Raw genomic sequence first — 24,722 nt, forward strand, 5'->3', positions numbered from 1 at the left:
CAAGGAGATCAGATTTCTGCAGACTGACTTCTTTCTTCTTTCTCCAGCTCTAAATCACACTTCTTTATGCTTTCCCAAGACAAGCAGGAAATGAACAGATGCCAGGTGAGTTTATTTTTGTTCTCAACTTTATTTAAAATACCTTTGTGTAAGGATTTTAAGAGTCAGTAGATTAGAGTGGAAATATATATATATAAATCAACAACAAGGAAATAACAATTTTTGACCAATAGTAGGCTGATGTCACATATGTACAAGTTTCAGAGTTATCAGAACTATAAATTTGTTTCTGATCTCATGGTTGTATCAAAATGTAGACATTATTACATGATTTACATTTTCTATAAGGAGAAACTATATCAATGGTTAGTGAAGACATGAAGATTTCTTGGTATTCAAGTCTAAGAAGTTCCTTTCTTGGACTCTGTATGTGTGTTGACGTGTACAACCTTCTAAAAACATCCCTGAAAGAAAAAGCAGCCTCTTTCAAGTAGTGGTTCTTCAATGGAAGCAGAGAACTCTAGAGCTAAGAGAGAGTTCAGTGATTGGTTTTCAGTGAAGTAAAATATTGTGGCACTAGACCTGTGCAGTCCAGTAGAGTAGCCAGTAGCTATATGTAGATATTTCCATCTAAATTTAATTAAAAATAATTAAAATTTAGTTCCTAAGCTGCAGTAGCAGCATTTTAAGTGCCAGTTTGTCACCTGTGACTAGTGGCTACCATATAGAATCATGCTGCTCTTGATCAGTTTCTGGTGTTCCTGTTTGATCTAGAAATAAAACTTAAGAGTATCCAGTGAAAGGAATGGAATGCATGTGATCGAGATTATTTTCATAAATGACTTTTCCTCCCATTTAGTCTGTATTTCTGGGTGGTGCAGACAATTCAGAGTTATACTCTCTGGTACTTTTGCCTGTAATTCTGATTCACATTTCAGACCATTCTTGCTTTGTCCTTTCTACTTCTTTTATCTTTTTTTGGTGAAGGTCACAGGGACCTAATTATTTTCTAGTGTCTGCTGTCTCCCTGACACCACTGAACTGTTCTTTCCTGAGAGTGCCTTTTTGGCCTGTTGGTTTTTCTGACACCACCACACTGGCCCTGTGCCTTTGTCTTAATTTTCTGTTTTCTGGTGCCTTTTTCATCCTCTTACTCTTAAAAGTAATTATCTTCAGGTGCCTTTCCTGATCCTTCTACTTCCTCTTCTTGTTAGCTGGAATGCATTTGCTGGGACCCCAAAATCTGTCTCTCCAGTCTGGTCCTCAGCTCCTACCATGAGCCCTAATGTGTACTTTACTTGTTTTCTCTCGCCTAAAAAGCCTCTCAGCTCAACAGATCCAAAATAAAAGTACTCATGTTCCTTTATTTTCAATCAAACATTAATGCCATTTAACCTGTCATCCAAGTGACCAAAAGCAGAATTTGTCCTGAATCACTCCCTACCTCAGTTCTTCAGTCCATTTTTGTTTCTTTTTGTATGTGTATTTCTTATATCTTTAAAAAAATTTTTTTAAAATCTGAATGCCCTCTTTCATCCCTTCTACACTGCCATAGGTTAGTTTTTTCTTAGGACTACTCTGTATATCTCCTTTTTCTAGCAACTCAAGCCCATTTTCAATAATTTCTGCAAAATTGATCAGTTAATGTTTCTTCCATGCGGACAGAACTTCATTGGCTTCCAGCTGCCTGCATTGTGAAGTCCAAGCTTCTTTACACACAAGGCTGTTCCCATTTCCATTACTAAGGACCCATCACAGCTGGTCTGTTATTTAACAATGAATTATTGAGTAACTGTGCATGATGTGGTAGGCTTCTTATATGGATTACCTTGTTCATGTATTTGCCCATTTTGTTTTTTTCCCCTATTTTTATGCTTGTGAGAATACTTTATGTAATTTTAATAGTAATCCTTTTTCTCTTATTTATGTTGCAAATATCTTTCCCCAGTGTTTGCCTTGTTTTTAACAAGGATATTTCTTTAGTAATAATAAAAATTTAAATTGTCATGTGCTCCATGGATTTTTTTTTATGTCTTTAAAAAACATTTCTGTTAACAAGATTATGATATTCTGCTGTATTTTTGTCTAATAATAGTAATGTGTTGTTTTTCATTACCTTTATTTTTGGGTAAGTTGTGAGAACGGTTCTTATTTTTTCCAGTAGGAATGCCAGTTGTAATTATTGTTGTTTTTTTCCCAGTGAGTTATAAAGCTATATATGCATATATTTGTTTTGCTACATTTTAATTTTGTTCCTGTAATCTGTTTGTTTAAATTCTACCCTGGTTAGTTATGTATAGTTTTAAAAATTTGCATTTACAGTGTATCTTCAAATAACAGGAAACTTAGCTTCATAAACTCTAAACATTGAAAGGTAAAAAGGAAATATATTTTGTTGCTATTATAAAACAAAACTGAATCTAGCATTAGTCAAGGTAATCCATTCATGCTTAAGGACCTTCTCCAGGAACCAGCATCGTTATATTTTTTCCATTTAGCAAGATCTGATCTAATATAGTAATCCTTCATATAGTGTGATTTCCAACTCAGTAATGTCTTCCAGTACCTTACTGACAAAGTCATCAAATCCTAGAAGCTTTCAACATTTCCTTATCTGCCTACATCACAATATGATTTCTTGATCCTATACACTAGTCCCTAAGCTCTAGTGGTAGCAACAGCCACAGGTTAGTGGTAGAATTACCTGCTGTGACAATGCTGGACATGGCCTGCCTCTCTACCGGTTTTAAGTGGATGTGCCATGATGATGGAAGAGGTTGTTGATGTGGGAAGGGTGGGGGGGTATGTGGGGACCTCATATTTTTTTAATGTAACATCTTTTAAAAGAAAATAAAGAAAAAAAAGGATTTAGTTTAACTGGTTATAACTTCTTTTTTTTAAAGATTCATTTATTTATTTATTCCCCCCCCCCCCCCCCCGGTTGTCTGTTCTCAGTGTCTATTTGCTGCGCTTGTTTCTTTGTCCGCTTCTGTTGTCGTCAGCGGCACGGGAAGTGTGAGCGGCGCCATTCCTGGGCAGGCTGCTCTTTCTTTTCACGCTGGGCGGCTTTCCTCATGGGTGCACTCCTTGCACGTGGGGCTCCCCCACGCGGGGACACCCTTGCGTGGCATGGCACTCCTTGCGCGCATCAGCACTGCGCATGGCCAGCTCCACACGGGTCAAGGAGGCCCGGGGTTTGAACCGCGGACCTCCCATATGGTAGACAGACGCCCTAACCACTGGGCCAAAGTCCGTTTCCCCGGTTATAACTTTTTAAAATAATTTTTTTAATTGTGGAAATTGTAGGTTTACAGATGAAGCATGCAGATAACATGGAGTTCCCGTGTTATCCCCTGTGGCTAACACTGCATTCGTGTGGTAGCTTTGTTACAATTGATGAAAGAATATTTTATTTATATAATAAACCACAGACCAGGTTTACAGTAGGGTTCACTGCCTATGTTGTACTAGTCTTATGATTCTTTTAAAAAATATTTTTATGCTCGTAACATATATACAACTTAAATTTCCTCCTTTAATCATATCAGATATATAATTTAGCACTGTTAATTACATTCATAATGTTGGGCTACCATCACCACCATTCATTACCAAAACTTTTCCATCACCTCAAACAGAACTGTACCCATTAAGCATTAACTCCCTATTCCCTAGCCCCTCTTTGTACCCTGGTAATCTGTACACTGGTTTCTCACTGTCTGAATTTGCTTATTCTAATTATTTCCATCACTGAGATCATAGAATATTTGTTTTTGTGTGTGCCTGCCTTATTTCACTCAACACGATGTCTTCAAGATTCATCCAACTATCAGAACTTCATTCCTACTTATGGCTGAATAATATCCCACTGTGTGTATATATCATGTTTATGCATTCATCTCTTGATGAAAACTTGTATTGCTTCCATCTTTGGCAACTGAATAATGCTGCTATAAACATATATATGCAAATACTAGTTTGAGTATCTGCTTTCAGTTCATTGGGTATATACTTTCAAGTGTGATTTCCGTATCATATTGTAATTTTATGCTTAATTTTCTGAGGAACCACCAAACTGTCTTTCACAGTGGGCTGTACCATTTTATGTTCTCACTAAGGAATGAGTATTTCTGTTATTCTACATCCTCTCCAGCATTTGTTATTTTCCATTTTTTAATAGTAGCCATTCTAGTGGGTATGAAATGGTATCTCATTGTGGTTTTATTTGTATTTTCCTAATGGCTAATGTTGAGTATCTTTTCATGTGTGTTTAGGCCATTTGTATATCTTCTCTGGAGAAGCCTATGCCTGTTTTTTAATTGGGTTGTCTTTTTGTTTTTGTTCTGTAGGATTTCTTTATATGTTCTGGATGTTAAACCCTTATCAGATATGTGACTTTGAAATATATTCTTCCATTCCATAGGTGTCTTTTTGTTTTCATGGTGAAGTCGTTTGATGCACAAGTTTTTAATTTTGATCTCAACAAATCCATAACTAGTAAGTTTTATGGTATTCTCTTACAGTCCTTTCTATTTCTGTGAGATCAGTAGTAATGTATTCATTTTCATTTCTGATTTTAATTATTTGAGCCCTCTCTGTTTTTCTTTGTCAGTCTAGCTAAAGGTTGTTGATTTTTATTGATCTTTTCAGAGAACCAACTTTTTTTGTTGATGTTCTCTATAGTTTTTTTTTTAAATTCTCTATTTCATTTAATTGCACTGTAATCTTTATTACTTATTTTCTGCTTGCTTTGGGTTCAGTTTGTTCTTCTTTTTCTGATCCTCCAGTTGTGAGGTTAAGTCTCTGATTTGTGATCATGCTTCTCCTTTAATGTAAACATTTAGAGCTATAAATTTCCCTCTCAACACTGCCTTTGCTGTATCCCAGAAGTTTTGGTATGTTGTATTTTCTGTTCTCCTCGAGATGTAGGCTGAGGGTGGACTTTACTGAAAACATAGGCACTGAAAAATGAGCAAATACTTGGAAGAGGTGACAGAATGAGTTATAGGAATGTATGGGACAGAGCAAAGAGCAAGTACAAAGGCTCTGAGGCAGTATTTCATCATTCTTGAGAATGATCCCTGTGCTTTTTAAGAACAAGGAGAAGGCCAGTTTATTTAGAGTCAGCAAGAGGTGTAGAGGCATAGCAGATGAAACCAGAGAAGAATTGATGGTCAGGTCATATGGAGCCTTTTAATCTTTCATTATTGTCTAATTTTTCATAATTGGAATATGACATGATGGACTTGAACTGTTTCCAATACTTGGTCTGTGAATAAAGTTGATATTAATATTCTTGAACATTTTATTTTGTGCCCCTATGTGCTCACATCTGTTAAGTTTATAAGTTGGAGTTGGATTTTGTGGCAGTTTGATATTATTTATGAATTCCAAAAAGAGATATGTTTGTAAATTGGTGTGTTTCTCTGGTCATGATACCCTTTGTATTAGATTCAGCTGAGATGCCTTTGATTAAATTGGCCACATCATTAGGTGACTCAGTTTGAGTCCCTGCCCTTTCAGTGGCCTATTTAAACAGACACTCGCACAGAAGAAGATTCACAGGAATCCAGAGTGCCCCATAGACACTGCAGAGGAGGGAGCTTGAGCCTGGGGCCCTGGAGAGAGATGAACCATTCACCTGATAGTTTGCAGCTGAAGGGACCAGAACCCAGAGCAGCTAAGAAGGCCCAGAAATAAATGAGCCCTCCAGCCTACAGCTGAGATGGGAAGAAGCTGGGCCCACTGGGCTTTGAGAGAGAGAGGAAGGCTGAAACCTCATAGATAGTCCCCACCATTTTGCCTCAACATGTGGCAATAGACTTTGGTGAAAAAAGTAACCTTCAGTTGGGCTCTTTAGGGCCTTGAAACTGTAAGCTTTTACCCCAAATATGTACCATCTATAAAAGCCAACAAATTTCTGGTACTTTGCAGCAAGCACCCCTTTGGCTGACTAATACAGATTACTTGAATATAGGGATTACAGGGTATGTATATGTCCAGTTGTAGTAAATACTGCCCAACTGTGTCTAATGTGATTGTAGGTGTTTTCACACTCAACAGCATTGCTCAGAGTTCTAGTTGCTCTATGTCCTGGCTGATACTTGGTATTTTCAGGTTTGGTTTTGTTTTTAGTAGTAATTCTGGGATCCTGGCTGGTACTTGGTAGTTTCAGGTTTTGTTTTGTTTTCAGTAATAATTCTGGAGAGGTTGCATGGTGCGTCATTGTTTGGCGTTTCCTTGGTGTTAATGATGTTGATTACCTTTTGGCCACTTGTCATTTTCTCATATGAATTGCCTGTACAAACCTTGTGCTTAACCTTTTTTATCCTCTTTAAAAATTAAGATATAATTTTCATATACTAGGAGTTATCTTTTTTAGTATACAGTTCTGTGAGCTTTGACAAATGCATACAGTCATTTGCAGGTTTCTGTGTGAACGTGTTTTCATTTCACTTTGGTAAACACCTAGGAGTAGGCTTGCTGAGACGTGTGGTAAATATATATGTGTTTAACTTTTTGAGAAACTGCTGGACTGTATCCCAAAATTCATATAAACAATGTATGAGTGTTCCAGTTGCTCCACATCTTTGCCATCATTTGGTATTTTAATACAGTTTTAGTATGTAAAATTTTTTCTTAGCTTTTCTAATTTGTACTTTTATAGTAGTATCTCACTGAGCATATTTTCCTGTGCTTATTTACCATCTACATACCTTCTTTGGTGCAGTGTGTAGTCAGATAATTTTTTTTTAAAGTTTAGTTTCTTATCAAGTTTTGTGAATTCTGTATGTATTCTAGAAATAAGTAATTTTTCTCTCATGTTTTCCTTCTAGAAGTTTTATAATTTTATAATTTACATTTGGGCCTGTGGGCCAGTGGAGTTAATTTTTGTATATGGGGAAGAAATATGGATGGAAATTCTTTTTTTATTTCATATCCAATTGTTCTAATACCATTTCTGCACTGAATTACCTTTGTACCTTTGTTGAAAATGTATTAACTGTATATGTGTGTCTACTTCTAGATTCTGTTCCATTGATCTATTTGTTTTTTTATTATGCCAGTATAACACTGTTTTGATTATTGTAAATTTAAAATAAGCCTCGAAATGAAGTATTGTAAGTCCTCCAACTTTGTTCTTTTTCAAAGATGTTTTGGATATTTTTGGTTTTTTGCATTTCCCTATGAACTTTAGAGTCAGGTTGCCAATTTCTACTGGAAAAAAAAAAACCAACCCTGGTATTTTGATAGGGATTGTATGGAATCCATCAGTTAGTTTGGTGGGAATTGACATCTTAGAATTTTGAGTCTTTTTTTCCATGAGTAAGCTATATACCTTTTACCTTATTTAGGACTTTAATTTCGCTCAGCAATGTTTTGTAGATTCTCTTTATATGTACCTTACACATATTTTGCTAAATTTACTCTAAGTATACATATTTTTGATGCTACTGTATATAGTACTAAAAAATTCAGTTTCCTCTTGTTTGTTGCTAGAGTATAAAAACATTTAATTTTTGTATATTGTTCCTGTACCATGGAACATTACTAAATTCACTACAGATTTTTGTAGATCTATAGGATTTTCTACATAGATAACCATGTTATTTGCAAATAAAGATAATTTACTTTTTCCTTTCCTATCTGAATGCCTATTATTTATTTTTCTTGCCTGATTACATGGACTAGAATCTCTAGGATAGTGTTGAGTAGAAGAGGTATTGTAAGCAGGCATCCTTAACTTGTTCCTGATCTTATGTAGAAAGAATACAATTTTTTGATATTAAATATGATGTTAGATGGAAGAAATTGTATCACTGATTTTGAGAAGGTGACCATGGGAGTTGCTGAGGGCTGGGTGAGGGAGGAAGAGGTGTGATATGGGGCATTTTCAGGACTTGGAGCTGTCCTGAATGATATTGCAGGGACAGAGGCAGAACATTGTTTATCCTGCCATAACCCACTGGATGGACTGGGGGAGAGCGTGAACTACAATGTAAACTATGGTCTGTGCAGTGTGGCAGTGCTCCGGGGCATATTCACCAAATGCAATGAATGTGCCTCACTGATGAAAAGGGGATGTTGATGTGGGAGGAGCATGGGGGTGGGGTGGGGAGTGGGGTATATGGGAACCTCATGTTTTTTCATGTAACATTTTGTGTGATCTATTTATCTTTTAAAAAAACAATAAAAAAAGAAAAATATCTTAGATCTAGTTTTTTTGGTAGATTTACTTTTCAGGTTGAGAATCTACTTTTAGTTTGCTGGGATTTTTTTTGAAGAATAGATGTGAGAGAAGTTTTTCAAATGCTTTTCTTCATTTATTGAGATGTTTTTCATTTTTTGTATGTTAAAAAGGGTGGATTACAGTGAATGATTTGCAAATATTATACCAACTTTGAAATCTTGGGCTAAACCCCATTTGTTCATGACATATTGTCCTTTTAATATATTGTTGATTTATTAAGATTTGAGATTGACTTGAGTTATAATTTTTTGCTTTTATGTTTATGAATGATATAAGTGTGCAGTTTTACTGTAGTGTATATTGATATTGGGATAATACCTCATAAAATGAGTGGGGAAGTATTTTCTTCACTACAGTTTTCTAAAGCATTTTTGTAGGATTGGTATTATTAATTAATTGTTTGGTAGAATTTACCAGTGCAATCATCTTGTTCCAGGGTTATCTTTGTGGGAAAAATTTTAGCTACAAGTTCAATTTCTTTATATCAATTTTAGATATAAAGTTCAATTTCTTTATATCAATTTTAGCTATAAAGGTATTCAGGTTATTTCTTCTTGAATGAGTTTTGGTAGTTTGTCTCTATTAAGGAGTTTATTAATTTCATGCATGTTATTTAAATTTGTTGGCATGGAGTTGTTTATAATTTTCTTTATTTTCCTTTAAATAGCTGTAGAATCTATAGTGATATTACCTGTTCCTTTCCTGATATTGGTAATTTGTATCTTTGCTCTTTTTTCCTGATCAGGTTTTTTTTCTTTGATCTCCAAGAACCAGCTTTTAACTTCATTAAATTTTTTTCTTAGTTTTCTTTTTTGTTTCATTGACTTTTACTCTGATCTTTTTTATTTTCTTTCTTAGTTTGGGTTTTAACTCAATGTTATTTTTCTAGTTTCCAAAGGTAGATTTGAGGTTATTGATAATCAGACCTTTAAATTTTCTAATGTAGGTGTTTAATGCTATAAATTCTCTCTAAATCCTGCTTTAACTGAATATCACTAATTTTTTTTTATGAAACTCTACTTTTTTTTTTTGGAAGATTTATTTATTATTTATGTTTCTCCCCTTCCCCCCTTCCTCTGGTTGTCTGTTCTCTGTGTCTATTTGCTGCATCTTCTTCTTTGTCCGCTTCTGTTGTTGTCAGCAGCACAGGAATCTGTGTTTCTTTTTGTTGCATCATCTTGTTGTGTCAGCTCTCCGTGTGTGCGGCGCCATTCCTGGGCAGGCTGCACTTTCTTTCGCTCTGGGCGGCTCTCCTTATGGGGCGCACTCCTTGCACGTGGGGCTGCCCTACGTGGGGAACAACCCTGCGTGGCAGAGCACTCCTTGCACGCATCAGCACTGCACATGGGCCAGCTCCACACAGGTCATGAAGGCCTGGGGTTTGAACCACGGACCTCCCATATGGTAGATGGACGTCCTAACCACTGGGCCAAGTCTGCCACCGAATATCACTAATTTTGATGTGCTGTGTTTTCATTTTCATTGAGTTCAAAAATTGGGAAATTTCCATTTTAACACTGTGTTTGGCCTTCGGGTTATTTAGAAATGTGTTATTTAGTTTCTAAATAATTGGATATTTCCGAGATATCTTTCTATTGATTTCTCATTTAATCTCCTTGTGGTCAGAGAGCATATTTTGAATCTTTTTGTATTTTTTTTTAAGATTTATTTTTTATTTATTTCTCTCCCCTCTTCCCTCCCCCCCCAGTTGTCTGCTGTCTGTGTCCATTTACTGTGTGTTCTTCTTTGAAGACTTCTATCCTTATCAGCGGCAACTGGAATCTTTGTTCCTTTTTGTTGTGTCACCTTGTGTCAGCTCTCCGTGTGTGTGGCCATTCTTGGGCAGGCTGCACTTTCTTTCGCACTGGGTGGCTCTCCTTACGGGGTGCATTCCTTGTGTGTGGAGCTCCCCTACAGGGCGGATGCCCCTGTGTGGCATGGCACTCCTTGCGCACATCAGCACTGTGCATGGGCCAGCTCCACATGGGTCAGGAGGCCCGGGGTTTGAACTGCGGACCTCCCGTGTGGTAGGCAGACACCCTATCCATTAGACCAAGTCTGCTTCTCTCTTTTTGTATTTTCTGAGACTTGTTTGAGGACCCAGAATATAGACTATCTTGATAAATATTCTGTGTACACTTGAAAGAATGTGTATTCTATTGTTGCTGGGTGAAATGTTCGATAAGTGACAAATAGGTTAAGCTAATTCAATTGGTAGTTGCTCAAATCTTTTATATCTTGCAGATTTTTCTCTCTACTTGTTCTATCAGTTATTGAGATAGGATTTTGAAATTTCTGACTTGGTACATTTGTCTATTTCTCACTTCAGTTCTATAAGCTGTGGTTTCATATGTTTTAAAGTTCTATTTCTGCTTACATAAATAGATTTTTCTTTTTTGGGATTTTTTTTTATTTCTTGTTGAGTATGAAATGTTCTCTTTATTCCTGGTAACAACCTTTGCTTTGAAATCTCCTTTGTCTGATATTAATGGAATGATAGCATGGGTTATTTTAATCTTTTGATTAGTGTTAGCACTGTATATCTTTTTCTATCCATTTACATTTTTTAAAGATTCATTTTTATTTATTTCTTCTCACACCCTTGTTGTTTGCACTTGCTGTGTCTGTTCATCTTTCTTGTTTCTTTAGGAAGCACGGGGAGCTGAACCTGGGATCTCTGATGTGAGAGGGAGGTGCCTAATCATTTGAGCCACCTCTGCCCCCTGCTTTTGTGGTGTCTCTCTTTTTTTTCCACCCTGTGTCTCTTGTTGCATCATCTTGTGTCAGCTTGCTGCGCGTGTCTCTTGTGCCTGCCCATCATGCCAGCTCGCTGTCTTCTTTAGGAGGCAACTCCACTCCTAGGAACCTCCACTCCCTGCTTTGTTGTGTCTCTCATTATGTTTTTTCTTCTTGTGTCTCTTGTTGTTTCATCTTGTTGCATGAGCTTGCCATGCTTGCCCATTGTGCCAGCTCACTCTCTTCTTTGGGAGGCACTGGGAACCAAGCCAGGGACCTCCAATGTGGAAGGCAGGAGCTAAGTTGCCTGAGCCACTTGTCTTTCCCTCTATCCATTTACTTTTTTTTTCATTTTTAAAAATTTAAGTATACCACTCATACATAAACATATATAAACATTAAGTGTAAAGTAATAGTTGTGAACTTATAAAACAAACATACTTAACATCATACAGAGTTCTCATACCTCACCTCACCTCACCCTACCACCAATACCTTGCATTGTTGTGAAACATTTTTAACTAATGATTAAGGAGCATCTTCAAAATATTACTACTAACCAAAGTATCTCACATTTGGTGTATTTTTCCCCCAACGAAGCCTATTATTATTATTACTGCTACTACTGCTGCTGTATCATTTATACATGAACATACATAAACTATAAGTGTATAGTAAAAGTTGTGAACTTAGAAAGCAAACATGCTTGACATCATATAGGGATCCCATACATCTGCCCACCACCAACACCTTGCATTGTTGTGAGACATTTATTACAAATTATGAATATTGTCAAAATCTTACTACTTCTACTATAGTCCTTATCTTACATTTAGAGTATTCCCCCCAACCAACCCTGTTGTTATTATTTTTCAAATATATTTCTATGACAGAAGTTGTAAACATACAAAACAATCATGCTCATGTGCAGGATTCCCATACAATCCTCTATCAACATACCACACCATGGTAGAACATTTGTTACAGATTATGGATAATATCAGACTATTACCAGATCCATAGAATACATTTGGCACACTTTTTCCATACTCTCCCATTATCACCACTGCATATCTTTGGCGTAGATGCATGAATATTACATTATTACTGTTAACCACAGTCCATAGGTCACTCCAGCTGTGTTTTTCCCTTCCTTCTCCACATTCCCACGACCTTGCAAATAATGATATACATCTGCTGTAGCTCATAAAGGACACTCTTGCATCTGTACCATGAACCACAATTCTCATCCACCTCTGGGTTTACTCTATTAATCAGTCCCTAGATTATTCTCTAGATTTCTTTCAATTGGCATTTACATCCATAGACTACCATTTTTAGCCACATTCCTGTTTATAAACTGGCTGTTATTCACTATAATGTGTTACCATCAACTCTATACATTTCTATACTTTTACAGTAATTAAACGTTCTGCATACATTAAACATCAGTACTCCATCTCAGTCCTTCTCTTATCTCCTTTAAGAATCCACCATCTACCACCAGGTCTTGAAGATACTTTCCTACATTTTCTTCTAGAAGCTTTATGGTTCTTGCTTTTATATTTAGGTTTTTGATCCATTTTGAGTTAATTTTTGTATAAGGTGTGAGATAGGGGTTCTCTTTCCTTCTTTTGGCTATGGATATTCAGTTCTCTCAGCACCATTTGTGCCCGAGTTGTGTGGATTTGACAGGCTTGTCAAAAATCATTTGACCATAGATGTGAGGGTCTGTTTCTGGACCATCCATTTGGTTCCATTGATCTGTGTGTCTGTCTCCAGGCCAGTACCATGCTGTTTTTACCACTATAGGTAGGTATTATGATTTAAAGTCTGGAGATGAGGGTTCACTTTTCCTTTTTATGATGTTTCTGGCTAATCAGGACTCCTAACCTTTCCAAATAAATTTAATGATCGTGTTTTCAATTTTTTCTCTAACGCTGGTGTAATTTTTATCTGGATTGCATTACATCTGTATATCAATTTGAGTAGAATTGACATCTAATGATATTTAGTCTTCCAATCCATGAGCATGGAATGTTCTTCCAGTTATTTAGGGCTTTTTAAATTTGCTTAACATTGAATACAAGTGCTTTACATCATTAGTTAAGTTCATTCCTGACTATTTGAGTTTTATCTGTCATATTTTATTTTCACCTCTCTTTTGACACTTTCAGTTACTTTTATTGATATAATCTTCATTTCTAGACTCTCTTCCAGGCCCCTCTCTCCTGTCTTGTCTTTTCAGGCTCTAGCACACCCTTTACTATTTCCTGAAAATCTGGTCTCTTGCTTAGAAATTCTCTCAGTTTCTGTTTATCTGTGGATATTCTAATTTTGCCCTCATTTTTGAAAGACAGTCTTGCTGGATATAAGATTCTTGGCTGGAAGTTTTCCTCTTGTAGTATCTTAAATATATCAGACCACTCTCTTCTTGCCTCCCTTGTTTCTGGTGAGAAATCAGCACTTAATCTTATTGGCTATCCCTTATATGTTATTCATTGCTTTTCTCTTGCTGCTCTCCGAATTCTCTCTTTGTCTTTAGCGTTTGACATTTTGATGAGTATGTGTCTTGGAGTTGGTCTATATGGATTTTTTTGGATAGGAGTATGTTGTGCTTCTTGGATAGGGATATCTATGTCTTTCAATAGGGCTGGGAAATTTTCTACCATTATTTCTTTAAATATTCCTTCTGCCCCATTTCCCTTCTCTTCTCCTTCTGGGACACCCATGACACATATGTTTGCATGGCTTTTGCTGTCATTTAGTTCCCAGAGACCTTGTTCAATTTTTTCCATTCTTTCCTTCATCTCTTCTATTATATACTCACTTTCAGAGGCCATTTCTTCAAGCTCATCAATCCGTTCTTCTGCCTCCTCAAATCTGCTATTATATAATTCCAATGTTTTAAAATTTCATAGATTTCACCTTTCATTCCCGTAAGATCTGCTATTTTCTATGTATGCTTTCAAATTATTCTTTGTGCTCATCCATTGTCTTCTTAATATCCTTAACCTCTTTAGCCATCACATTGAATTTATTAAGGAGATTTGTTTGAACATCTATAATTATTTGTCTCAACTCCTTTATGTCATCTGGAGGTTTATCTTGTTCCTGTAACTGGACCATAGCTTCCTGTGTCTTGGTGTGAATTGTACTTTTTGGTTGGTGTCTTTGCATCTGACTTACTGGAGTATTTTTTCTGGGTGCAGTTTTTCTCTCTAGTTTAGGGCTTCATTTCCTTCCTCCCTTGCTGGTTATGCAGTAGGAGCCAAGCAGGTAGTTGGTGCTGTAAGCTGTGGAGGCTCAAGCTGCCCTCATTGCACCAGGGACCAATGAAGCTTCTTCCAACTTTCTCCTTTGCCAGGGACAGGGACAGAGCCACAGCTGTGTGGAATAATCCACATGCAGGCCTAGACTGTAGTTGCCTGGAGAGACTGATGAAGTTTCACATCTCTTTCTCCCCTACATGGGGCAGGGATGGAGCTGCAGGTGTGGGCAGCAATCTATGCAGACTTCTGATTTTCAGTCTATGCCAGCCAAAGTTCCCTGCAGTTACCTATATAGGCTAGTGCAGGGCTCTTCAGCCTCCTTCCTGCCAGAGGCGGGGCTGAAGCCTAGGGGGCCTGCAGGCAGATGTGCATCAGCCCAGCTTCCCCTCAGGCTGGGGGCAGAGTCAGAATGGCAGCCACTGGCCTCTTTCTGACTTGAGCTGGTTCACACCCCAGCTGATCCAGGGTTATCTCTTAGCCAGCCAAGTTTCCCAATCAGTAGCTGAGATTGGCAGCCAACCAGCCAACTGTCTTCTCTCCTGTTTCTGGGAAATGGAACTTCCAATTCCTGTCACAGAATAGCTCCTGGGGCTGCTTATACTGCTAGAGCAGGATAATCACCAGCCTCTGTGGCTTGGCCAGTAATTTCCGGGAGAGGCTGGTGCAGGTCTACGGGGTTTGATGGTCCAGTCCGGGAGACGAGGGCGCAGGAGAGGCCTAGGCTCCTGCTGGGGCTCATAGGCGTGGAGGGCGCGTGGCAGAGGAACTACCACGGAGACGAGGTGAGTACGCAGGTCTAATTTATTAAGGGAAGTACATGTGTTTATATAGGGTTATGGGGGAGTGAGCAGGGGACTGATTATCTGTGGCCAAAGGGGGATAGGATTGGCGGTGGCGAGCAGTTGCTGGGTGGAAGAGGCAGATTCTAGGTTGGTGAAGGGGCGGCACAGGCAGAGAGGGGAACAGGGCTGGGAGTGATTGATAGGGACTAGTTCCTTGCCTTTCATGGTGTGGCTTGTGCTGTGGCTTGATAGTGCGGGAGGGGGATGTGGGCATAGGCAGCTTCTGCTGGCTATCAGCAGGCCGGTGTCAGTTGCCTGGGCGGGGCTGAGGGCAGTGTGCCCGTTCCATGGCTGAGGGCAGTTCACCCGTTCCAGCCGCCCTACACCGGAGTGGTGGGCTGTGCATATTCCCCACTGGGCGCGGCTATACTTGCCAGCCAGACTTCAGCCTGCCTCACAGGTCCCCCCAGCTTCCTCCCTGCTGGAGGTGGCAGTGGGGCCTAGGCTAGATCTGCAATATGATCTGGATGGAAAGAAGCTGGTCCCCACCACCACTGGGATCCTTAGTCCACCCCACTTCCCTTCGTGCCAGGTGTGGAGTTAAGATGGTGGCTTCCGGCCTCTTTCTGGCCTGTACAAGCTCAAACCTTAGCTGTCCTCAGGATCATACTGTAGCCCACTGAATTTCCTCATCATAGCTGAAATTAGTACCCAACTGTCTCTTCCTCCCCCGTTTTGGGGAAGTGGAGCTTTCAATTCCAGCCTTGGAACAGCTCCTGAGGCAGCCTGTGCCTCCGGTGAAGGATGGGCACCAGCCTCCATGGCATGGAGTGCTCTACTTATGACTCTTCTCTGCAGACGGGCAGTCTCCTCCTTCCACTCCCCCAAGGATGTTGCAGGATGCTCTCCTGGCCTCCATAGCCCCCAAACAGGTGCTTCAGCAGCTCCAGAGAGCTCTGGGTGTTTGCTAACTGCCCTGTAGCAGGAGCTGACTCTGGGAGCTCCTTACTCTGCCCCCATCTTGCTGATTCTCTTTGCTTTTCTTTTGAAGATGTTTCTAGCTCTTCAGGACACCTTATCCTTACAAATAAATTTGATATTCATTTTTTCCACTTATTTAAAAAATGGTGGTGAAATTTTTTATTGGGATTACATTGAATCTGTATATCATTTTGAATAGAATTGACGTCTTAATGATATCTAGTCTTCCAGTCTGTGAGAATGGAATATTCTTCCAATTATTTAGGTCTTTTTTGATTTAACAATGAGTTGTAGTTTTCTGACTACAAGTGCTTTACATCATTCATTAAGTTTATTCCAAAATATTTGAATTTTATCTGTCATACTTTATTTTCACCACTCTTTTGAGACTTTTAACTCTTTTACTGATATAATCTTCATTTCTAGACTTCTTCCAAGCCTCTCTCTACTGTATTTTCTTTTCAGAGTATAACACACTCTTTAGTATTTCTCGTAAAGCTGGTCTCTTGGTTACAAACTCTCTCAGTTTCTATGTACCTGTGAGTGTTCTAAACTTCCCCTCAGTTTTGAAAGACAATCTTGCCAGATATAAGATTCTTGGCTGGAAGTTTTTCTCTTGAAGTGTCTTAAATATATCACACCACTGTCTTCTTGCCTCCATGGTTTCTGTTGAGAAATTAGCACTTTGTCTTATTGGGTATCCCTTACATGTTAAGCATTGCTTTTCTCTTGCTGCTCTCAAAATTCTATTTGTCTTTGACATCTGACATTTTGATAAATATTTCTCTCAGAGTTGGTCTATTTGGATTTATTTGGAAGGGAGTATATTGTGCTTCTTAGACATGACCCTTCAATAGGGTTGAGAAATTTTCTACCGTTATTCCTTGAAATATTCCTTCTACCCCCTTTCTCTTCTCTTCTCTTCTCTTCTTCTGGGACACCCATGACATATATGTTTGCACATCTCTTGCTGTCATTTACTTCCTTGAGAACTTGTTCAATTTTTCCCATTATTTTCTTTATCTCTTCTTTTGTATTTTTGCTTTCAGAGGCCATTTCTTCAAGTTCACCAGTCCTTTCTTCTGCCTCTCAAATTTGCTGTTACATGATTGCAGTGTATTTTTAATTTATTGCACCTTTCCTTCCTGTAAGATCTGCTATTTTTCACTGTGTGCTTTCAAATTCTTCTTTGTGCTCATCCAATGTCTTCTTTTTTTTTTAAAGATTTATTTATTTCCCCCACTCCACCACCTGCTGTTTTTGCTATCTGTGTCCATCTGCTGTGTGATCTTCTGTATCTATTTCTATTTTTTGTCTTCTTATCTTTCTCCTCTAGGATTCAGAGGGATTTGATCCTGGGGACCTCTGATGTGGAGAGGGGTTCCCTGTCAGTTGTGCCACCTCTCTCTCTTTTTTTTTTTTAAGATTTATTTTTATTTATTTAATTCCCCTCCCCTCCCCCGGTTGTCTGTTTTCTGTTTCTGTGTCTTTTTGCTGCGTCTTGTTTCTTTGTCCGCTTCTGTTGTTGTCAGCGGCACGGGAAGTGTGGGCGGTGTCATTCCTCAGCAGGCTGCTTCCTCCTTCGCTCTGGGTGGTCTCCGTACGGGTGCACTCCTTGCGCGTGGGGCTCCCCTACGCGGGGGACACCCCTGCATGGCAGGGCACTCCCTGCGCGCATCAGCACCGTGCATGGGCCAGCTCCACACGGGTCAAGGAGGCCCAGGGCTTGAACCACGGACCTCCCATGTGGTAGACCGACGCCCTAACCACTGGGCCAAAGTCGGTTTCCCTCACCTCACTTCTTGATGTCTGCTATGCTTTATTTTGACTCTCCCATTTGTCTCTCCTTTTGTTGCATCATCGTCTTGCTTCATGACACATTTGTGCAGGCACTGGCTTACTGCACTGGCCCTGGCTCACCATGTGGGCACTCTCTCACCATGCGGGCACTCACGTGGGTACTTGGCGCACCATGCAGGAATTTGCGTGGGGACTCGGCTCACTGTGTGGGTACTGGCTCAGTTTGGAGGCACACTTTGTCTTCTTTTTTACCAGGAGGTTCCAGGGATTGAACCTGGGTCCTCCCATATGGTAGGCGGAGCCTTATCACTTGAACCACATCTGCTTCCCCCAGTTTTATCTTCCTTTTTAAAAAATTATTATTTATTTATTTATTTCTCTCCCTGCGGGGGGAGGGGCCCTTCCAGTTGTCTGCTGTTTGTGTCTATTCACTGTGTGTTCTTCTGTGTCTGCTTGTATTCTCATCAGCAGCACTGGGAATCTCTTGTCTTTTTTTGTTGCATCATCTTGCTGTGTCAGCACTCCGTGTGTGCGGCACCACTCCTGCGTAGGCTGCACTTTTTTCACACTGGATAGCTCTCCTTACAGGGCACACTTCTTGCACGTGGGGCTCCCCAATGCAGGAGACACCCCACGTGGCATGGCCCTCCTTGTGCGCATCAGCACTGTGCATGGTACAGCTCCACACGGGTCAAGGAGGCGTGAGGTTAGAACCGTGGACCTCCCATTGGTAGGTGTACGCTCTATCCATTAAGCCAAATCTGCTTCCCTCTCCCAGTGACTTCTTAATATCCTTAATCTCTTTAGCCATTTCATTGAATTTATTAAGGAGATTGTTTGAACATCTGTGATTAGTTGTCTCCACTTCCTGTTTCTTGGTGTGGATTGTAATTTTTTTGTTGGTGTCTTGGCATCTGGCTTACTAGACATATTTTTCTGGGCGCAGCTTTCCCCTCCAGTTGAGGGCTTCCTGCCCTTTCTCCCTTGGTGGTTGTGTAGTAGGAGCCGGGGATCTAGTTGGCTCAAGCTGCCCTTATTGCCCCAGGAACCAATAAAGCTTCTCCCAACTTTCTCCTTTGTGAGGGGTAGGGACAGAGGCACAGCTGTGTATAGTAATCCAAGTTGTGCAGGCCTAGACTGTAGTTGCCCAGAGAGACTGATGAAGCTTCACACCTCCTTCTCCCCTACCTGGGGCTGGAATGGAGCTATAGGTGTGGGCAGCAATCTATGCCATGCGGGTACAAAATGACTGCAGTTGCCCTGGTAGATTTCCTACTGTTTAGTCTGTGCCAGCCAAATGTCCCTGCAGTTACCTAGAGATGGTGCAGGTCTCAACAGCTTCCTCCCTGCTAGAGGTGGGACTGAAGCCTCGGCTAGGGCTGCAGGCTGATCTGGGTGAAAGAAACAGTTGTCTACTGTCACTGTGATTTTCAGTCAGCCCCGCTTCCCCTCATGCTGGGGCGGAGTCAAAATGGTAACCACTGGCCTCTTTTCGACTTGGACAGTTTCAGACTTTAGCTGTTCTTAGAGTTATACTTTAGCTAGCCGAATTTACTAATCAGTAATTGAGTCGGTGGCCAACTGTCTCTCCCTACCCTCTTTTTGGGACATGGGGCTTCCACTTCCAGCCACAGAAAAGCTTCCTGCATGGTTTGTGCCACTAGAGTAGGGTGATCACTGGCCTCTACAGCGTGGTCTGTGTTTTCCTGGAGAGGCTGGCACAGGTCCCCACAGCTTCCTCCCTGCTGGAGGTAGAGCTGGGGCTTAAAGTGGAGCTGCAATGTGATCTGCATGGAAAGAAGCCGGTTCCTACCAGCACTGGGATTTGCAGCCCACTCTGCTTCCCCTTGTGCCAGGGATAGCGTTAAAATGGAGGCTACCAGCCTCTTTCTGACTTGGACAGGTTCAAACTTCAGCTGTTCTTGGGATTATTCTTTAGCCTACCGAATTTAATAATCAGAGCTGAAGTTGGTGTCCCTCTGTCTCTTCCTTCCCCATTTTTGGGAAGTGGAGCTTCCAATTCCAGCTGTGCAATAGCTCCCGAGGTGGCTTGGGCCTCCTGTGGAGGATGGGTGCCAGCCTCTGTAGTGTGGAGTACTCTACGAATCCTCTCTGCAGGTGGGTGGTCTCCTGCTTCCATTCCTTCCAGGTTGCTCTTCCAGTCTCTTGGAGCCCCCAAACAGGTGCTTTTTAGCTCTGGGTGCTTACTAGCTATTCTGTAGCAGGAGCTGACTCTAGGATCTCCTTCCTCTGCTGCCATCTTGCTGGTTGTTTCTATCCATTTAATTTTAATCTATTTGTGTCTTTATATCTAATGAGAGTTTATTGACTATTGTATTTAAACAGGTGTTGCTTTTTGTTTTTTAATCCAATCTGACAATATGTGCCTTTTAGTTGGAATATATGGGCCACATATATTTAATGTGAATATTGATATTTTTGTGTTTTTCCATCATCTTTTTATTTGTTTTCTATTTGTATCAGTTGTTCCTTGTTCCTTTTCTTCCCTCCCTCCCTCTATCCTTTTCTTCCTCCCTCCCTTTCTCCCTTCTCCCTTCAGGACTTTGTTCAAATGTCTCCTTCAAACAAAACAATTTATTCATAATAACTTACTGTTTTTGATATTAACCCTAACTGACTGATAGTCATTCCATTTTCAAGTTATCATTGGCTACCATAGTTTAAAATATGTATCTAAGTGCCCATTAGTGAGTCACATTCATATATTTATCTGTAGCCACAACTAATGAATTAATTTAATATCTCCTTGGGGAGCAGGTGTAGCCCAGTGGTTGAGTGCCTGCTTTATAAGTACAAGATCCTGGATTCAATCCCTGGTACCTCCTTAAAAAAATTAATATCTCCGATAAGTTTCCTATTGTTGCAGTAGTCTTACATTCCTAATATAAATCTTATTTGGCCATTAAGTTTATTCAGTGAACATATAGTGAGCACTGGTGGTTACATTGTTGGAAATATCGCTGTGAACAACAAAGTCATCACTTTTATAGAGAAAATAATCTAATGGGACATGCTGTACTATTCTTTTAGAATACTCCTATATGTAGTCTGCCAATATTAGGAACATTTAAATAAGGATTGTGATATTTTTCTTTTTTCTATGGTTTTATTTTCTTCATAAATTTTTTTTTTTTAGAGGTACTGGGACCGGGGACTGAAACTGGGACCTTGTATGTGGGAAGCTGGCATTCAGCCACTGATCCACATTGGCTTTCCTGCATTGTTTTTTTCTTCTTTTTTCTTCATTTGTTTGCTTCTTGTTTGTTTTTGTTTTTATGAGACACTGGCGACCAAACCTGGGACCTCCCATGTGGGAACTGCTTGAGTCACAACTGTTCCCTTATAAAGTTTGGTTTTTAAGTTTTGTTTCTCAAAGCTGTTTGAAGTTTTATTTTATCACCTTGTTTCCTTACTGATAGTAGGTTTACATTCATTTTCTTTTATGGGCTAATTTCAACAAACTGCTTTTAATTTTATTTAGTCTTCCTCCTTATTTCTTTTGTTTTATTTTAATCCATCACTGATTTTATTGTTATCTTGTCCTGTTTTCCTTTATTTCTTATTTTTTTCCAATTTCTGTTAGATAAATAAGTAATGAATAATTTTCAGTTTTTTTTAATTAAAAAATGAGTTAGACAAATGAGCTTTATTTGTGGCTCTTATATTGTCATGTAAAGACAACTTAATTTGGATTTGGTATTTATCTTATAGCCAAAGTTTTATTTAGGGAACATTTCCTTTATTGATATCTTTGGTGAAATCATCGTTTTCATCTCAGTTTTAAAGCCCATAATTGATATAGGTTGTAAAATTTCTACATTTTAGAATTCATTTAAAAATTTCTCAGTGATCAGAATGTGATCAAATGATTAAGTGCTTTGTTGTCAGATGCCCTGGTTTCCTTCCTGAATCTACCCCTTCCTCCTTAGTTGGGTAGTTGGGTAACCTTTGGTATGCTACTTAACTCTTTTTTGCTTTGATTTTCTTGTCTTTTATTTTGAGGAAAGTTAGTCTATATATTACAGGTCTGTCATGAAAATTATTAGATTATGTAATTTGAAAATGTTTAGAAGAATATTTGGTATAGAGTAAATACCCTTAGATTTTAGGTGTCATTATTACTACCTCATCAAGTTTTGCCAATAGTCCCTGATAATACAAATTATCTTGTATTGCTGTTTTTATATTTGGCTTCATAAAAATAATGACTTTTAACCTTTTGACTTAATTTTGCTAATTATCATTATATGATATCTGTCTTTATACCATGGAAAGGTTAAGGCTGCAAGTTCCACTTTGATATAGATAAATGCTTGCTTCCCTTTTATTTGCATTTGCATTCTCCTGAAAATTTTTTATTTGCATTTTCATTTTCCTGAAATATTTTGCCTATTCCTTTATTTTCTGCCTTTATCTCTGTTTCAGATTTGTCTTTTTTTAAAAACCACTTATGACTGGATTTTGTTTTTTAAAACCAATATGATTGTCTCAGATATGGAATTCAGGCATTCGTATTTCCTGTGATAATTTGTATATTTGCTTTCTGTCTTGGTTTAGCAACTATTATATTTAAGTATAATAAAACATAACATATACACTATAATTTGTACCATTATACTTTTTTAGTTTCTTTACTTTTTCTGGCGTGTTCAGAATTCTCATTTCTTTTTTGTTCTCTATTGATTTGGTAATTTTCTGATTTTCATTTTTCGTGGTTATCAGCCTACCTTTAATTATAACTGAGCCTGTATCTATTAATGTTCCAGATTACTTAAATGCCCTCCTGCTGTTCCACAGTGTTGTGGTTGCCACTCCTCCTCTTCCAGACCTCCTTAGACAACCTCTAGAAAGCTTCAGTCCCCCATCCTATCCCATCCCCATATTCCTTCAATTTGCTAATTTCTACTAGTATATCATTTTGCTAGTATATCAGTAATTTTCCATAGTTTTAATATATATATCTTTTCCCTTATGGTGAATTTTTTCAATTTCAGTTACTCTTCTTTAATACTACATTGTGCATTTCAAATCATGTTAACATTATCCATTTAGTTGTAACCATTTATCTATAACAAGATTTACTATTTGCTACTCCTTCTCCTCTTCGTGTTCTCCCTGCTTGAGATTTGTTTCCTGGTTTGTAGGAACACCTCAGGTTCTTCTCTGCTAGGGTCATCTGGGTCATTTACTTTTCGAGACTGCAGTCTGAACACATCTTATTTTTGGCCTGTAGTATGAAAAGCTATTTGTGCAGAGGATTCTTGGATTGAAGTTCTTTTTCATAATCACATTATCTTATTCCTTCCACTACTGCAGAGGAGACATCTAAAGCTAGGGTATTTCTCTATTTTATGAGCAACCTGTTCTTTTCATCTGGAGGCTTGTATGATTTTATTGGAATTATACAGATATGCTTCAATGTGTCATTTTCATTTCTTATGTATTTCACTCCATTCTCCTCTTGTGTGGTTTCTGATGAGACATTGCCTGTTATTGTTATTATTCTTGTTTCTCTGTAGGTAAGGTGTTTTATTTTTTTTTTTAAACTTCCTCTGACTTCTTTCAGTATTTGTTCTGTCTTTGGTTTTCTGTGGTTTAACTTTGATCTGTATGGACATGTTTATGTGTATCCTTTGTATTTATCTTGTTTGGTGTTCTCTGTACTTCTTGGATATGTTGTTACTTTTGAAATATTCTTGACCATTATTACTTCAAATAATCCAGCTCCATGTATTAGGTACTTTTTTTTCTCCCAGTTTGTAAGTTTCTGTTCAAGTTCTCCAATTCTTTCTTCAGTTGTTTAGACTCTACAGATGAGCCCATGGTAGGCCATCTTCATTTCTGTTACCGTGTTTAAAATTTTTTTAAATGTGGATATATATATATATATAACTTAAAATTTGCCTGTTGCCATTTTTAAGTGTACAATTCCGTGTCATTAATTGCATTTACAATGTTGTGCTAACATTACCATCATGTTACATCATTAAAAGAACATTTTCAACACCATAAACAGAAAATCTGTGCATTAAGCAAGAACTCCCCATTCCCCTTTCCCCAACCCCTTGGTAACCTACAGTCTTCTTTTTGTCTATATGAAAATGCTTATTCATATAAGTGGAATCATGAATCATGGTTTATTTCACATAGAATGATGCTTTAAAGATTCTTCCTTCTTGTAGCCTGTATCAGAACTTCATTCCTTTTTTATGGCTGAAGTTACTGTGTTTTCTATTTCTAGCATTTCCTGTTGATTTTTTTCTCAGAGATTCTCTCTCTCTGTTTATATTATTCATCTGTTCTTGAATGTTGTCTGCTTTTTCCATTCAAGTCCTGAACATATCTCTCAAAGTCACTTTGTTTCTTCTCTGATAATTCCAACATCTGTGCCATGTCAGAGTCTGGTTCTGATGATTGCTTTGCATCTTCAGAGTATATTTTTGCTTGCCTTTTTGGCATTTGTTGAAATTTTTTGTTGAAAGCTGGACATGTGGTATTAGGTAACGGGAACTGAAGTAAATAGGCTTTAGCATGAGGATTTATGTTATTCTGGCCAGGAGTTGGCTGTGTTTAACATTTGTTATAGCTGTAGATGAAAGAGGCTTCAAATTCCTCCAGTGTCCTTGTTTTTTTCCTTCCCTCTTGACTTTGCACTTCCCTCAGGACTCCTATTGAGAGAGTCTGTCTCGCAGCTCTTGCGCTGACACCCACTGTTACTGCACTGAGCCCTGCTGGTGTGCTGTAAGGTGTGGGAAGAGAGGGTGTTCTCAAAGCTTATGCTTCACTCTCAGTCTTTGGTGGGCCGTGCCCCTTCACCAGTGTTTCTAATGATCTGGAAAATGGTTAATTATTTTTGATGCTCAGAAAAGAAGGCTCAGT

At 38.8% G+C, this 24,722-nt stretch overlaps 1 long non-coding RNA gene across 4 annotated transcripts in view; it reads left to right on the forward strand.

Moving 5' to 3' along the window:
- LOC131278795 (uncharacterized) overlaps positions 1-24,722 on the forward strand; it is an 80,267-nt gene that overhangs the window by 49,382 nt on the left and 6,163 nt on the right. For 3 of the 4 annotated variants that reach the window (XR_011649090.1, XR_009186230.2, XR_009186229.2), the window contains exon 3: positions 48-105. This is a non-coding gene — a long non-coding RNA (uncharacterized lncRNA). Of the gene's footprint in view, positions 1-47; positions 106-4,423; positions 4,498-24,722 lie in introns of all 4 variants that reach the window. The other variant, XR_011649089.1, reaches the window with a different exon arrangement.

This window comes from Dasypus novemcinctus, chromosome 6, assembly GCF_030445035.2.
Source record: "Dasypus novemcinctus isolate mDasNov1 chromosome 6, mDasNov1.1.hap2, whole genome shotgun sequence".
In the NCBI taxonomy this organism is placed as follows: Eukaryota; Metazoa; Chordata; class Mammalia; order Cingulata; family Dasypodidae; genus Dasypus; species Dasypus novemcinctus.